The 17,548-nt window shown below is 44.2% G+C and overlaps 1 protein-coding gene across 16 annotated transcripts in view; it reads left to right on the top strand.

Annotated features, from left to right (window-relative positions):
• The first annotated feature begins 258 nt into the window (after positions 1-258).
• Positions 259-17,548, top strand: part of Pcm1 (pericentriolar material 1) — a 106,259-nt gene continuing 88,969 nt past the window's right edge. For 8 of the 16 annotated variants that reach the window (XM_028872336.2, XM_028872337.2, XM_028872342.2 and 5 more), the window contains exon 1: positions 261-530. The gene's annotated coding sequence lies outside the window, so the exon portion shown is untranslated. Of the gene's footprint in view, positions 531-17,548 lie in introns of all 16 variants that reach the window. The other 8 variants (XM_028872327.2, XM_028872329.2, XM_028872334.2 and 5 more) reach the window with 2 other exon arrangements.

The raw sequence follows: 17,548 nt of genomic DNA on the forward strand, positions 1-17,548 counted from the left end.
TGGCTACCCGGAGGAGTGTGGCATTCTGGGATGTGTAGTTTCAGGCGGTTCGTTCCGGGCCGGAGCCTCACGTGACGACGCCCGTCCTGCGCGCCTTTGGGTTCGCACTGCGGCTCCAGCCAGCCCGGGCCGGGCGAGTTCTCGCTCCCCCCCACCCCCGGGCTGCGCGGCCGTTGCCGAGGAGACGGCGCACGTCCCGCCGAGCGTTGTCCTCTCCCTCCCCACCACCTCCCCACCCCCCACCCTCCCCCCTCCGCTCCCTCTGCGGTTCCCCCGCCCCTCTTCTCCCACCACAATGAGGTCCTAAGATGGCGGTGGCTGCGGCGGTTGGCGCCCGGGAGAAGCTGATGTAGAGGAGGGCGGCCACTGGGCTCGCAGTCGGCAGTCCGGGCAGTCCGGGCATTCGTGGGCCCTCCCTGCCGCGGTCTTCGAGGAAGAACCGCTGCTGGGTGGCGGCGGCGGCTCCTTGCGTTACGGGGGGTGGCGGCGGCCACTCCGCCCTTGGCAGGAGGGGCGGCTTTCGTTTGCAGGTAAATACATGCCTGGCGCGTCTGCGGCCCTGGGCCGCGGCGGGCGGGAGAGCAGGGTGGTGCGGCGGCGCCGGGGGTCGTGCCGGACCGGGCCACGCCTGTCCCTTTGGGGTCCCGGGGGTCCCCTTGGCTGCGCAATGCTCGCCGCCCACCCCCACCCCCCCAGCTTGGCTGACACCGTCTCTGGTGAGCATCTGGGGACGCGCTGGCGCCTGCATCCTCTTGTCGCCTGCGCTCTCGTCCACCCGAGGACTCCCCCCACCCCCCCAACCCCCCCCTGGCGCGGTGCCCTGGTTGCTGCTGGAGCCCGTGCCCTTTGCAGGGTGGAGGGGGGCAAAGAGCCGACTGGCTGGCTGTCGTTGGGGGTTGATTGAGTTCCGAAAGCAGCAGGGCCTTGGCGGCCTGAGGCCTAGTGACCGCCCGCCCTCCCTCCCATCCCGCCCCACCCGCCAAATTCCATTCGGTGAGCCCCCCACCCCACCCCTTCCACCTCCCGCGGCCCCGAAGCCTGGGTGCACAGCGTCTGCGGCCGCCCGGGGATCCGCGGCAGTGTGTGCTGTGTGTCGCTGGTGTCCCCGGAGCAGCCAGGCCCCGGCCGGGGGGAGGCGTTCCTGACGCCAGCTTCTCGCCCAGGGCAGGTTAATTGAAGGACCCTTCTCTCCGCGCCCCTCCCGCGCGGCCCCTTTCGCCTATCCCTTCCTGCCGATCCAGTTTCGTCGGATCTGAAATCGGGGGGCGAGGGTGGGGGTGGGGGTGGGGGGTGGGAGCCAAGAGGTGTCCGGTGGGATTCAGACAGCGTTGCCGTGCTCGGCAGAAACTGGTGTCAGGGACTAGGTGTTAGGCCCCTATGGGGCCGCCTGCTGGAACCAACTTTTCATCCTGCGCAGCTCACCTTGTGGTTCCCCCCCTTCTCTAAAAAAAAAAAAAAAAAAAAAAGCCCATCAAAACAAAGCAACCCCCTCCCCCCCACGGCTGTTGGGATATGTGTTGTACGAACTATGGTAACGGATCGTGTGTTTTGGCGCTAGACGAAGCGGGCTTTCTGGGTGCCCCTGCCACCACCACCCCCCTCCTCCGCCCCATAACCGCTTTCCAGACGCCGCCTTCTGTGTTCTCTGGTTACTAGAGCTTCGGGTGCACCTGCTTCTGCCTTTCCCCATCACCTTCCCGGTCAGGGCCACTGGCGGCCGACCTTAATTCTGAATTTGGAAGTTGAAGGTACACCTCGGGAATGTAATGAGAATATTTTCTCATGAATGAGACTTTTTAAAAACATGATAGAGTAACAGTTTCTTGAATAGTTTGAGTAACAGGGAGTTAATGACTTAATCAGGACAGTAAACTTCTTCATGGGTCTTTAAATGGTTAATGGGGGCTGTTTTTATTATATTCCAAAGTGGATGTTATACCTTGTTTGGAAGGATCTTAAAGAGATTTGGGGTACCTAAACGTCTATGTTAAGGTAAATTTGAGTCTAAAATTGTTTATAAATTACATTTGTTGGTTATCTGAAACATTAGGTCAAAAATTTAGTGTTTTCTGTACTTAAGAGTGTAAGAATTTACTGGGGACTTTTTTTTTTCTAATAAGCAGACAACTGCTTTGAACTGTGGAAGAGAAAGGTATTTCTGAAAATTTTGTCTCTAAACAGTTGACATGGTAGTATGTTAGTTTCATTTGTATTAAAGTTGGGAACATTTCATGCTGGGGCCTGCCGTATAGAAACTGGTGCAGGATTGAAGAGTCTCTTTGCTACCCCTCTGCCTTTTGACATGCCGTTGTGGTGTATCTTCATTCTTTGTTAGAAAATAGCGGTTCCATTTCTAATAGCTAAACTAAAAAAAATTATACAGTACTGTCTGAAATTCCTTCGTCTTGCAGAATTTTTTTAAAGCTCATTCAAGTTTGAATTTATCGTTCTCAAGTTATGGCCTTTAGAATTTCTTGATTGGCTTTATCTTGCTTTCATGATCTTTTCTGCTTTTTAAAATTTGTTATACCTACAACTGACAGGCATTAATTTAGTTATATAAAATTATTTTGAACATTAGTTCGGGACATAGTGCCTTGCCACATAAGAAGTTAGTGTTGGGGGAAATGTAAGTTCAGTTAAAGTTAAAAGCAATTGAACAGGTCTGTGTGGAGGATAAGTAGCTAGGGCTGGGATTAACCTAATAGATAAAGCATTTGCCTAGCATACACTGTTACTGCCTTAGGTTTGCTCTCCAACACCAGGTAAACAGGAATGGGGTTGAATGCATGTAATCCCGGCGTTGGGGAAGTAGAGGCTGAAGGTTCAAGGTCATCCTTGGATACATAGCCAAGTTTGAGGTCTGCCTGGGATATGTGAAATGCTGCATAAAAAAAAAAATTATAATGGCTAAAGGATGAAAACTAGAAGAAATTGTTTAAAGTATTTTAGAAGTAATTCATCTTTTAAAAAATGTGTGTGTGTGTATGTATATAGCTGCAGAAAAAATCTGAATTTATTTCTCCCATGCAGCTTTAAGAAAAGCCAGGCAAATGGTATGCCCATAGTCCAGGAATTGGGTAATTGAGACAGGAGGATCAGGAGTTCAAGGCCATTCTGTCCTACACAGACAGACCCTATCTCAGGGGAAAATATATATATATATATATCATATAAAAAGAACTCAAGAAACTTTTTTTAAAGATTCGTTTATTTTACTATTTTATGTGTGAGTGTTTTGTCTGCATGTGTGTCTGTGAACTATCCGTGTGCCTGGTGCCAGCAGAAGTCTGAGATGGTGTCAGATTCCCTGGGACTGGCATTACAGATGGTCGGTGATCACAATGTGGGTGCTGAGACCCAAACATGGGCCGTCTAAAGAGCAACGAGTACCCTTAACCTCTGAACCATCTCTCCAACCCCTGTCTCTCTTCTGTGTTTGAAACAGCATCTCATGTACCCTTGGCTGGTGTAATTGAGGATGACCTTGAACTCTTGATTTACTTGTTTCTGCCTCCCAAGAACTAGGATTACAGATGTGTATCACTGTGACCTGCTAAAATATCCTATTTTAATAATTGTTTAATTTTTCCTTGCTTTCTGTGAAAGCAAACAAATAAATTCACTTATGAGGAACAGAAATGAAACTGAGATGCAGAACTACAGAGAGTTGGTTGATTTACATCTCAGTTGCAGTTCTCAGTGTTTTTGTTTTTATGCTGGAAGATGATAACAGAATAGGAAAAATGGAAGTTAGGAGAAGTCAAATGTGAGTGTCTAATGCTGAATGATTGCGTTGTGGTTGACATTTTGTGAGATAAAAAGAATTACAGTTACTATAAAATAATTTTACTAAAAGGAAAAATTAGGGAAGATGGATGAGGAATGAAAATATAGGGTAAATGACTTAATTCACTTGGGAAGACTTGGGTTTTTCTCAGTGAGATTTGTTGTGTTGTAAAAGAGCAAACAACTGTGGTGGAAGAATCAGAAAGGGATAGTCACAGTAGGGAATTTTGTGTGAAGGTAACAGGCACTGCAGAACAATACATTTGTTTATAAACTTGAGTGCTTCTAATGTACCCTTGAGTTCACTTCTAATGTGTAATGACAAAGGTTTGGGGATAAGGCATTGAATAAAATAGACAAGATGCATTACCCCATGATAGTGTATGTAGATCATATAGTACACATGCCTTAACAAAGTCTTGTCAAAAGTCAAACCAAAGTCAGTACCACTTTGTCAGGGTGTGAATAGAATCAAAGAAAGCAGGTAGTTGTTTTTCTAGAGTTAACAAAAGGAGCAAATAGGAAGGATAGTAAGGATGCTAGGAAGACATTTTTGTAATGATTACTTGGTTTGGGGGTAAGAATGCAAAAGATTAGAAGATAAAAGAAAAAAACAATCAAGGGACTAGAAATGAAAGGTCAAGAATATAGTAGAATGCAGGAGTTAGGATCAGAGAGGAAATTTAAGTTCCTGATCTTGAACAAATTGCCAGTTCAGAGTGAAAAAGGCATTGGAACAAGGAAGATAAAATAGACATTGGAATTGAGACTAAGCCACTTAGAGAAACCATATACACACACAGTTCATAAAAGCAGGTGTCTTAGGGTTTTTATTTCTGTGAAGAGACACCATGACCATGGCAAGTCTTATAAAGGAAAATATTTGAGGTGGCAGCTTACAGTTTCAGAGGTTCATTATCATCATGGTGGGGGAACGTCGTGGTGTGCAGGCAGATGAGGTACTGGAGCTGAGAGTCCTCCATCTTGCAGGTAACAGGAAGTTGACTGAGACACTGGGTGGTATCCTAAGCATATAAAACCTCAAAACCCATCCCCACAATGACACACTTCCTCCAACGAAATATACCCACTCCAACAAAGCCACACCTCCTAATAGTGCCACTCTCTGAGATTCTGGAGGTCAGTTGCATTCAAACTACCACAGCAGGGGCTGGTGAACAAAACTAGGAGTCACTATAATCAAGGGTAGGGTAGTAAAAAGTGATGCACAAGGTAGGGTAGTGGTTTTGATGTATACTTTTAAAAAGAAGAAAGATACTATTTTCGGACTATTTTTATTGAGTTAGCCAGAAGAGTGGGAAAGGAACACCTTTATTTAGAAATGATTTGAGCCGGGTGGTGGTGGCGCACGCCTTTAATCCCAGCACTCGGGAGGCAGAGCCAGGCGGATCTCTGTGAGTTCCAGGAAAGGCGCAAAGCTACACAGAGAAACCCTGTCTCGAAATGATTTGATAGGAGTTGGTGCATTAAGAGGTATTTTAGATTTTACTGACACAGAAGAGGAATGTTTTGGAGCTGATGGAGGATGTGCAGGTAGGTAGTTGGTTTGTAATCTGTTGGAAGTGTTTGATAGGAGGAGCTGTTAACCGTAGGTGTGGATTGGGATGGTATTGAAGATAGAGATTTGAGACTGATAGCAATATCAGGGGGCAGTGAGTGACTTTTGGTTGCAAGTGGGTATCTACTTATAAGAAAATATTAGATTTAGTATGTAATTGTAGAAAAGCAAGGTGCAGGGCTCCATTTCCTGAGTGCTGCAGCCAGTGAGGGGCAGGGCCAGCTCTCCCACTCTCAGACCTCAGGGCCAGCTCTCCCACTGTCACAGGCATTGAGGGGCAGGAGATGAGGGAAGGCATTTCTCCCTCATCCACTCCACCATATGGCAGATGGGGGTGGGGCCCGATGGCCTAGGCCCCCATCAACAGGGTCAGTTCTATTGTTGTGCCCAGGCTAGGTGCGAGGCCCAGTTTTCTGAGTGTTGCAGCCATTGAGGGACAGGATCACTCGTGACCCCGGACGGACCAACTTTCCCACCTGCAGGAGTTAGCAAGAGGTGAGGGGGAAAATACATCTTTTAAAAATGAAATAATGTTTGAGAAGATAGAAGTGTTTAACCTGACTTTAGCATTATATTGTGTATATTTGTATCAGAATACCACAGTGTACCCTGTAAATGTGTACAATTTTTGTTTAAAAAAATATGGATATGGTGGCATATGCTTGTCATCGTAGCACTTGGAAGACAGTGGAAGGAGTATTGCCGTGAATTCAAGGCTAGCCTGGGCTACATAGTGAGATCCAGGTCAGCTTGTGCTATAGAAGCTGTTCTCAACCTATGGGTTGTGAACGACCTATGGGTCACATATCAGATATCCTGCGTAACAGATATTGACATTATGATTCATAACAGTAGCAAAATTACAGTTAGGAAGTAGCAATATAAGGAACTATATTAAAGGGTTGTAGCCTTAGAAAAGTTGAGAACCACCATGCTATAGTGCAAGAGTCTGTCTCAAGAAATAAAATAACGAGGGGATGGAGAGATGCCTCAGCAGCTAAGAGTATTTTTTGTTATTGCAGAGGACTGTGGTTCACTTCCCAGCATCCACAGGGTGGCTCACAACCTTCTATAACTACAGTTCCAGGGAATCCAATCCATACCTTCTCTAGTCTCTGAGGGTATCAGACATACACATGGTACACAAATATATTTGCAGGCAAAACACTTAGAGGATGGTTTAGAAAAAAATGACTCCCAAAGGGAGTGGCAGTATTAGGAGGTGTGGCCTTGTTGGCGGAAGTATGTCATTGTCGGGGTAGGCTTTGAGGTCTCCTATGCTCAAACTACACCCATGTCACAGTTTACTTCCTGTTGCCTGTGGATCAAGATGTAGAACTCTAAGCTCCTTCTCCAGCACCAGGTCTGCCTGCATGCTGCCATTTCCTGCCATGATAATGAACTAAAACTCTGAAATTGTAAGCCACTCCAGTTAAATATTTTCCTTTATAAGAATTGCTGTCGGCCGGTGGTGGCGCTCGCCTTTAATCCTAGCACTCAGGAGGCAGAGACAGGCGGATCTCTGTGAGTTCGAGGCCAGCCTGGGCTACCAAGTGAGTTCCAGGAAAGGCACAAAGCTACACAGAAAAACAAAACAAAACAAAAGAATTGCTGTGTGTAATAGATTTTTCTTTGGGCTGCCAGCTCGCAAATAATGACAGGGAGACTTATTATTAATTATGAAAGCTTAGACAAAAGCTTAGGCTTGTTCCTAACTAGCTCTTATAGCTTAAATTAACCCATTTATATTAATCTACATTCTATCACATGGCATTACCTCTCTTCCATATTGCACCTCCTGTTTCCTCTGTGTGGCTGGTGACTCTGACCTTCCTAGCGTCCTCTCTGTCCCTGAAATCCTGCCTAACCTCTTTCTCGCTATTGGCCGCCGTTCAGCTTTTTATTACACCATTCACAACAATACACCTTCATACTGTGTACAAATATCCCACAACAACTGTGGCCATGGTGTCTCTTTACAGCAGTCGAAACCCTAAGACAACAAGTTCAGTTAATAAGGTACATTGTGAGGTTAAGTGCCTTTTTTCCTTTTTTAGATAAGGTCTCTTTGTGTACCCCTGGCTTGCCTCAAATTTCCAATGATTCTCCTGCATTTGCCTCACAAGTGTTGAAACTCAAGTTCTTGTCAATTCAAATTGAATGCTACATTTTGTTATAATTTATTTGTCTTTTCTTCCACTGAATCTTCAGAGTTTGGAGTTTTGTTTTTGCGTTTTCAATTTGAAAAACGTATCTTGAGTTCTAGAAATGTACTCAGTTTTTAAAACTTTTAAATGCATTTATTTATTGTGTGTGCACTTGGGCACATAGGTGGAAGTCAGAGGACACCTTGTAGAATCAGTCCTTCGCTGCATCACGGGGGCAGGGATAAAACTCAAATTGTGGCAGGTAGGCCTGCGGCGGGGGCCCGTGGAGGTAGACGGGCCCAACAGCAGCCCGCTGAGGTAAACGGGCCCGGCGGCAGCGGCCGACAGAGACATTCAGGCCCGGCAGCAGCCGGCAGAGACATTCAGGCCCAGCGGCAGCCCACAGAGGTAGACAGGTCCGGCGGCAGAGACAAGCAGACGCAGGTAGGCCTGCGGCGGGGGCCCGTGGATGTAGACGGGCCCAGCAGTGGCAGCCGACAGGGATACTCAGACCCGGCGGCAGCCGGCAGAGACATTCAGGCCCAGCGGCAGCCCACAGAGGTAGACGGGCCCAGCGGCGGCCTGCTGAGGTAAACGGACCCAGCGGCAGCAGCCGACAGGGACATTCAGGCCCGGCGGCAGCCGGCAGAGACATTCAGACCCAGCGGCGGCCCACAGAGGTACACAGGCCCGGCGATAGAGACAAGCAGACGCAGGTAGGCCTGCGGCGGCCTGTGGAGGTAGACGGGCCCAGCAGCAGCCCGCTGAGGTAAACGGGCCCGGCGGCAGCGGCCGACAGGGATATTCAGGCCCGGCAGCAGCCGGCAGAGACATTCAGGCCCAGCGGCGGCCCACAGAGGTAGACAGGCCCGGCGGCAGAGACAAGCAGACGCAGGTAGGCCTGCGGCGGGGGCCCGTGGAGGTAGACGGGCCCAGCGGTGGCAGCCGACAGGGATACTCAGACCCGGCGGCAGCCGGCAGAGACATTCAGGCCCAGCGGCAGCCCACAGAGGTAGACGGGCCCAGCGGCGGCCTGCTGAGGTAAACGGACCCGGCAGCAGCGGCCGACAGGGACATTCAGGCCCGGCGGCAGCCGGCAGAGACATTTAGGCCCAGCGGCGGCCCACAGGGGTAGACAGGCCCAGCGGCAGAGACAAGCAGACGCAGGTAGGCCTGTGGCGGCGGCCTGTGGAGGTAGACAGGCCCAGCAGCGGCCCGCTGAGGTAAACGGGCCCGGCGGCAGCGGCCGACAGGGACATTCAGTCCCGGCGGCAGCGGCCGACAGGGACATTCAGTCCCGGCGGCAGCGGCTGACAGGGACATTCAGTCCCGGCTGCAGCCTGCAGAGACATTCAGGCCCGGTGGCGGCCTCCAGAGGCAGACAGGCCCAGCGGCAGCTGACAGGGACATACAGGCCCGGTGGCGGACTGCAGAGGTAAACAGGCCCAGGGACGGAGACAAGCAGACGCAGCTTGGAACAGGGACGCCCCTAACCCCAACATCTGGGGAAGAAGCTATCTCGGTGGGTCAGAACCAGAACGAATCTGAACACTCCGTCTGAGAACAACCCAGAGCCCAGCTGCTGATCCTGTGAAACCCAACAATTTGGAGGTGTTGGTGAGACTACCCTGCTCAGCTGAAACCCATCTGGGAGAGGATTCAGATGCCTACAGCTTAAAGTCTGAGGAATCAAGATCAGCTGAGGAGTTGACAAATGAACAAAACGTGACCTGGGAACACAGAAGAAGGCGCTACCCAGACACCAAACCAGATCACCAGAATCATAAGTATATAATTCACCAATCGAAATCAGCTGCCCCTCAAGAAATAGCCCAATAGCACCAATTTAACCAAGAACCACTACTAAACCAAGACTAAAAATTAGAACAAGAGAGGCACTCTCAGACACAGACACCACCTGCACCTCACAGAGGAAGAGATGAGTAGACGCCAGTGCAAAAATACAGGCAACAACATAAAGACCTATATGGCAACATCAGAACCTAGTGATTCTACACCTGCAAGACCTAAACATACCATGACAGAAGAAACAGAAGAAATCAACCCTAAAAATGACATTAAGAAGATGATAGAGGCCCTTAAAGAAGAAATAAAACATTCCCTCAATGAGGAAATAAAAACTTTCCTTAAAGAGGAATTGAAAAACTACCTTAAAGAGGAAATAAAAACTTTCCTTAAAGAGGAAATAAAAAACTCCCTTAAAGAGGAAATAAAAACTTCCCTTAAAGAGGAAATGAAAAACTCCATTAAAGAGGAAATAAAAAACTCCCTTAAAGAAATGGAAGAAAAAACGAACAAAAAATGGGAAGAAATCAAATCAAGCCAAGAAAAAGCAATTAAACAGATGAAAGAAACATTCCAAGATCTGAAAAATGAATTTGAGACAATAAAGAAAACACATGCTGAGGGAATGCTGGAAATAGAAACCCTGACAAAACGAACAGGAACTACAGAAACAAGCATAACCAACCGATTGCAAGAAATGGAACAGAGAATCTCTGACGGTGAAGACATGATAGAGAAAATAGATTCGTCAGTCAAAGAAAACAATAAAGACAAAAAAGTCCTAACACAAAACGTCCAGGAAATTTGGGACACCATGAAAAGACCAAACCTAAGAATAATAGGGATAGAAGAAGGAGAAGAATACCAACTCAAAGGCACAGAAAATATATTCAACAAAATCATAGAAGAAAACTTTCCTAACCTAAAGAAAGAAATACCTATGAAGATACAAGAAGCTTACAGAACACCGAATAGGCTGGATCCAAAAAAAAAAGTCCCCTCGCCACATAATAATCAAAACACTAAACACACAGAATAAAGAAAAAATATTAAGAGCTGCAAAGGAAAAGGACCAAGTAACATATAAAGGCAAACCCATCAGAATAACACCAGACTACTCAATAGAGACTATGAAAGCTAGAAGATCATGGACAAACCTCATGCAGACACTAAGAGACCACGGATGCCAACCCAGACTATTATACCCAGCAAAACTCTCAATCACCATAGGCGGAGTAAACAAAATATTCCAGGATAAAACCAGATTTAATCAATACCTGTCCACAAACCCAGCCCTACAGAAAGCACTAGAAGGGAAAATTCAACCCAAAGAAGCTAAACACATCCATGAAAAATCAAGCAATAGATAATCCTACACCAACATACACCACAGAAGGACAACACAACACAACCAAAAAAATAACAGGAATTAACAATCACTGGTCATTAATATCCATCAATATCAATGGTCTCAACTCACCTATAAAAAGACACAGGCTAACAGAATGGATAAGAAAACAGGACCCATCCATATGCTGCATACAAGAAACACACCTTAACTCCAAAGACAGACACTACCTCCGAGTAAAGGGCTGGGAAAAGGTTTTCCAAGCAAATGGACCTAAGAAACAAGCTGGTGTAGCTATCCTAATATCTAATAAAATAGACTTCAAACTAAAATCAATCAAAAGAGACCAGGATGGACATTACATATTCATCACGGGAAAAATCCATCAAGATGAAGTCTCGATTCTAAACATTTATGCTCCAAATACAAAAGCACCCACATTCATAAAAGAAACACTACTAAAGTTTAAAACGCACATCAAACCCCACACATTAGTAGTGGGAGATTTTAACACACCACTCTCACCAAAAGATAGATCTACCAGACTGAAACTTAACAAAGAAATAAAGAACCTAACAGATGTTATGACTCAAATGGACCTAATAGATATCTACAGAATATTCCATCCTAACACAAAAGAATATACCTTCTTCTCAGCACCCCATGGAACCTTCTCAAAAATTGACCACATGCTTGGACACAAAACAAATCTCAACAGATACAAAAAAATTGGAATAACCTCCTGTATCTTATCAGACCACCATGCCTTAAAATTAGAACTCAATAACAACAAAAATTATAGAAAACCCACAAACTCATGGAAACTGAATAATGCCCACCTGAAACATCAATGGGTCAAGGAAGAAATAAAGACAGAAATTAAAGAGTTCCTAGAATTCAATGAAAATGAAAGTACAACATACCCAAACTTATGGGACACTATGAAAGCAGTGCTAAGAGGAAAATTCATAGCTCTAAATGCACACATAAAGAAGATGGAGCAATCCCATACCAAGGAATTAACAGCACAACTGAAAGCTCTAGAACAAAAAGAAACAAACTCACCCAGGAGAAATAGACGCCAGGAAATAATCAAATTGAGGGCTGAAATTAACGAAATAGAAAACAAGAGAACAATACAAAAAATCAATGAAACAAAGAGTTGGTTCTTTGAAAAAATCAACAAGATAGACAAACCACTAGCCAAATTAACCAAAAGGCAAAGAGAGAGCACCCAAATTCACAAAATCAGAAATGAAAAGGGAGACATAACAACAGACAATGAGGAAATCCAGAGAATCATCAGATCATACTTCAAAAACCTGTACTCCACAAAAATGGAAAACCAGGAAGAAATGGACAATTTTCTGGATAAATACCAAATACCAAAATTAAATCAAGACCAGATAAACCATTTAAATAGACCAATAACCCCTAAAGAAATAGAAACAGTCATCAAAAGTCTCCCAACTAAAAAAAGCCCAGGACCAGATGGTTTCAGTGCAGAATTCTACCAGACTTTCAAAGTAGAACTAATACCAATCCTCTTCAAAGTGTTCCACACAATAGAAACAGAAGGAACACTACCAAACTCTTTTTATGAGGCTACAATTACCCTGATACCCAAACCACACAAAGATGCAACAAAGAAAGAGAACTACAGACCAATCTCCCTCATGAACATTGATGCAAAAATACTCAACAAAATATTGGCAAACCGAATCCAAGAATACATCAAAACAATCATCCATCACGACCAAGTAGGATTCATCCCAGGGATGCAAGGATGGTTCAACATACGGAAATCAGTCAATGTAATACACCATATAAACAAACTGAAAGAAAAAAACCACATGATCATCTCCCTAGATGCTGAAAAAGCCTTTGACAAAATCCAACACCCCTTCATGATAAAGGTCTTAGAAAGAATAGGAATACAAGGAACATTTCTAAACATAATAAAAGCAATTTATAGCAAGCCAACAGCAAACATCAAATTAAATGGAGAGAAACTCAAAGCGATACCACTAAATTCAGGAACAAGACAAGGCTGTCCACTCTCTCCATATTTATTCAATATAGTACTAGAAGTTCTAGCTAGAGCAATAAGACAAGAAAAGGAGATCAAAGGGATACAAATTGGCAAGGAAGAAGTCAAACTTTCACTATTTGCAGATGATATGATAGTATACATAAGTGACCCCAAAAACTCTACCAGGGAACTTCTACAGCTGATAAACTCCTTCAGTAAAGTGGCAGGATACAAGATCAACTCAAAAAAATCAGTAGCCCTCCTATACACAAATGATAAAAGGGCTGAGAAAGAAGTCAGAGAAACATCACCCTTTACAATAGCCACAAATAATATAAAATACCTTGGGATAACACTAACTAAACAAGTGAAAGACCTTTTTGATAAGAACTTTAAATCTCTAAAGAAAGAAATTGAAGAAGATATCAGAAAATGGAAGGATCTCCCATGCTCATGGGTAGGTAGGATTAACATAGTAAAAATGGCAATCTTACCAAAAGCAATCTACAGATTCAATGCAATCCCCATCAAAATCCCAACACAATTCTTCACAGACTTGGAAAGAAAAATACTCAACTTTATATGGAAAAACAAAAGACCCAGGATAGCTAAAAGAATCCTATATGATAAAGCAACCCTTGGAGGCATCACCATCCCGGACCTCAAACTCTACTATAGAGCCATAGTAATAAAAACAGCTTGGTACTGGTATAAAAACAGACATACGGACCAATGGAATCGAATTGAAGACCCTGACATTAATCCATGCACATATGAACACCTGGTTTTTGACAAAGGAGCCAAAACTATACAATGGAACAAAGAAAGTATCTTCAACAAATGGTGCTGGCATAACTGGATGTCAATATGTAAAAGATTACAAATAGATCCATATCTGTCACCATGCACAAAACTCAAGTCCAAGTGGATCAAAGACCTAAACATAAATCCAGTTACACTAAACTTAATAGAAAAGAAAATAGGAAGCACTCTTGAACGCATTGGCACTGGAGACCATTTCCTAAATAAAACACCGACAGCACAGACCCTGAGCACAACCATTAATAAATGGGACCTCTCAAAACTGAGAAGCTTTTGCAGGGCAAAAGACACAGTCAATAAGACAAAAAGACAGCCAACAGATTGGGAAAAGATCTTCACCAATCCCACATCTGACAGAGGATTGATCTCCACAATATATAAAGAACTCAAGAAACTAGACATCAAAGCACTGAACAGTCCAATTAAAAAATGGGCTAAAGAGCTAAACAGAGAATTCACAAAACAAGAACTACAAATGGCTGAAAGACATTTAAAGAAATGCTCAACATCCTTAATCATCAGAGAAATGCAAATCAAAACGACTCTGAGATACCACCTTACACCTGTTAGAATGGCTAAGATCAAAAACACCAATGACAACCAATGTTGGAGAGGATGTGGAGCAAAGGGAACACTCCTCCACTGTTGGTGGGAATGTAAACTTGTACAACCACTGTGGAAATCAGTATGGCGGTTTCTCAGAAAATTAGGAATCGAACTACCTCAAGACCCAGCCATACCACTCTTGGGCATATACCCAAAGAATGCTGATACATACCATAAAGATACATGCTCATCTATGTTCATAGCAGCACTATTTGTAATAGCCAGAACCTGGAAACAGCCTAGATGCCCATCAACGGAAGAATGGATGAAAAAAATGTGGTACATATACACAATGGAGTACTACTCAGCAGAGAAAAACAATGAAAGCATGAAATTTGCAGGCAAATGGATGGAACTAGAAAAAATCATCCTGAGTGAGGTAACCCAAACCCAGAAAGACAGTTATGGTATGTACTCACTCATTGGTGGATTCTAGATATAAAATGAACAATCAGACCACAACCCATAGAACCATAAAGGCTATATATATATATAGCATGGAGGTCCCTAAGACGACTGTGGCTTATAATAAATTTCAGTTTTACTCAATTATTGAAAAAAAATAGCCAAATGAATGGAAACACATGAACTATGAACCAAAGGCTGAGGGGCCCCAGCTGGATCAGGCCCTCTGAATAGGTAAGACAGTTGATTGGCTTGATCAGTTTGGGAGGCATCTAGGCAGTGGGACCAAGTCCTGTGCTCAATGCATGAATTGGCTGTTTGAAACCAGGAACTTATGCTGGGACACTTGGCTTAGTCTGGGAGGAAGGGACTGGACCTCCCTGGACTGAGTCTACCAAGTTGATCACAGTCCTCGGGGGAGGACCTGTCCTGGAGGAGGTGGGAATGGAGGGTGGGCTGGGAGTAAGGGGAGGGTGTGGGAGGGGGGAGAATAGGGGAACCCATGGCTGATATGTAGAATTGAATGGTATTGTAAAATAAAAAATATATATCACAAAAAAAAAAAAAAAAAAAAAAAAAAAAAAAAAAAAAACTCAAATTGTTAGGCTTGGTGGCAAGTACCTTTACCTGCTCAGACACCTCATCAGCTCCATTTATTGAATTTTTATTTTTTAAGTCTTTAATTGAAAGGGCAATGGAAAAGATCTTTTGTGGGTATATTGTTTTTGTTTATTGTTGTCATGGCAGTGTAAGCCCCCAGGAGTCTTCTGTTTGTGCTCCCCCACTGTTAAGATTACAGGTGCATACCACCGTGGTCAGCTGTTTATGTGAGTGTTGGGGATCTGAACTCAGATCCTTATCCTTTATCAAGTGCTTTACTAACTGAGCTGACTCCCCAGGCCCCCTTAGAAAGGTTTCATAGGAGGAGATACTAGTTCCTTTGAGAAATTTATTGAATGTTAATATATTGAGAATTGATTCACATGCATTTATTTAGCTTTATACTTTTTCTCTTTACAGTTTTATTTTCAATTATGTCTGTCTGTCTGTCTCTACCTCTACCCCCAACCCCGTTGTATGTATGTGTGTATTTGCTGGTGTGTGTGGGGTGGGGGTTGGGGGGGTGTAGGTGCATGTGAGTGCAGTACCCATGAAGGCCAGAAGAGGATGGAAAATTCCTTAGAGTTGGAGGTACAGTGGTTGTGAGCCACTTGACATAGGTGCTGGAAATGGAACTTAGAGCCTGTGCGAGAGCAGTATGTGCTCTTAACCACTGAGCCATCTCTCCAGCTCCAGCTTTCTCTATTTCTTTTTTTGTTGTGGCAGGATCTCATGTAGCTCAGGCTGGCACTGAACTTGCTATAGCCTCCTGTCTCCACCTCACAAGTGCTAAGATTACAGGCATGAGTCACCATAACCAGCTCTAGCCTTATGCTTATTTCACTTCTATATTAATGTGCCCTTTAAACAAATTTTATATTATTAGGTTAATAAATATGACTTTTTCTGGGAAACCCAAGTCACTCTAGTAAAAGCGGGTAGGGACAGACCAGAGAAATGATACCATCGAAGTCCAGCTTGGTGAACTAGCAAATTTAATTAGGGTTGCTTATAAGGAGCATGGGCAGGTACATCATTAAAGAACAGTCTCTTCTCTCAGCCATTGTTAAGTATTGTAAATTCTTAAGAGAGTGGAGTAGTCATGTGCACCCCAGGAGCCTCTTTCCATGAGGGACTATCAGTGTTTCCACTGTTGTGTGGGTTTCATGCTCTGATTTCAGGATGACAACAGTCGTGTGATACCCAGAGCACAGAATTCAACACTCCACCTCTTCCGTATTCTGATACACTTTTAGCTCTCTCTTCCATAATGTTCCCTGAGCCTTGTGTGTGGGTAGGTAGGGGGAGACTCATATAGATGTATGATTATTTTCTCACATTTAGAGGTTGAGTAATGGGCCTCTTTGTTATAGCAACAGTGACATGTTCTCAGTACTTGGACTGCTTATGAGTCTCTTCTGTAGCTGCTGTCCAAAGCAAAAAGAAGCTTCCCTAGCCAAGCAAGGTTGACAGCAGCAATAGTTTATGGGCATAAACATAAATGTTGAAAAGAATTTTGATGGGAAGAATTTTTAGAGGTATATCATGTACATATCTAGCCAAAGCTTTCCCATTGGGATCTATGACTTCCTTAGCCACAGATGTTTGTTTTACAGTATCAGATTTAAGGTTTACTCCCTTTTTCTGGAGTTAAGCCTTAAGTCCTATCAGAAAGCAAGTGTTTATAAGTCATGGCACTTATACCAATGGGTACATCTTGATTGGCATGCATATGGTGTTAACACTGTTGTGACTATACCTGAATAGTGTGTAGACAACAGTTCCCAGCCCCAGCCTTCATAATGGTTTTGGCACTAAGAATGCTAGCCAGCAAGGAGTGAGCTCACTCCTAACTTGATTTCTTCATATTCTGATCTAGAACATGCTGTTTTGAGTTGTAGGGTCTTAACATCCGGTTATGGCACTCAACCAATATTAGTGGCAATGGATTGCATTTTACCTCATAGAGAGGTAGCCTGCCCATGGTATTGGTATTATTAGGAGTCTTGTAGCCTCTTGGAGTGACTTTTATATTTAGATTCCTTAACTGATGTTTTTGCTTACATAGGCACAGGTTGTTGTAGGGCTTTTCTTCACCATTTAGTCAGCACTGTCATTTATGCCTTATCCAACCACAAAACTCATAAGAATGCCTGGCCTCTGTCCCTTATGCGGGTATTTCCCCAATCTTGTGCCTTTAGTTGTGTTTGTATTTTCAGATGCTTTTCTAAATCTGGAAGGTACTCAGTAATCTCTGAAGGGCCACCATAGTCTATTCTAGGCATGTGCCAATTGGTCTTGGGATTCAGCACCAAAGAGGATACAGTACCTATAGGAATACAGTTAGTAAGATCCAATACAACACAAAGAGATCTTATGTTTGTATCAGTTGTTCTTCAAAAGGGCATTGTTGG

The sequence above is a fragment of the Peromyscus leucopus genome, chromosome 17 (genome assembly GCF_004664715.2).
Source record: "Peromyscus leucopus breed LL Stock chromosome 17, UCI_PerLeu_2.1, whole genome shotgun sequence".
Lineage (NCBI taxonomy): Eukaryota > Metazoa > Chordata > Mammalia > Rodentia > Cricetidae > Peromyscus > Peromyscus leucopus.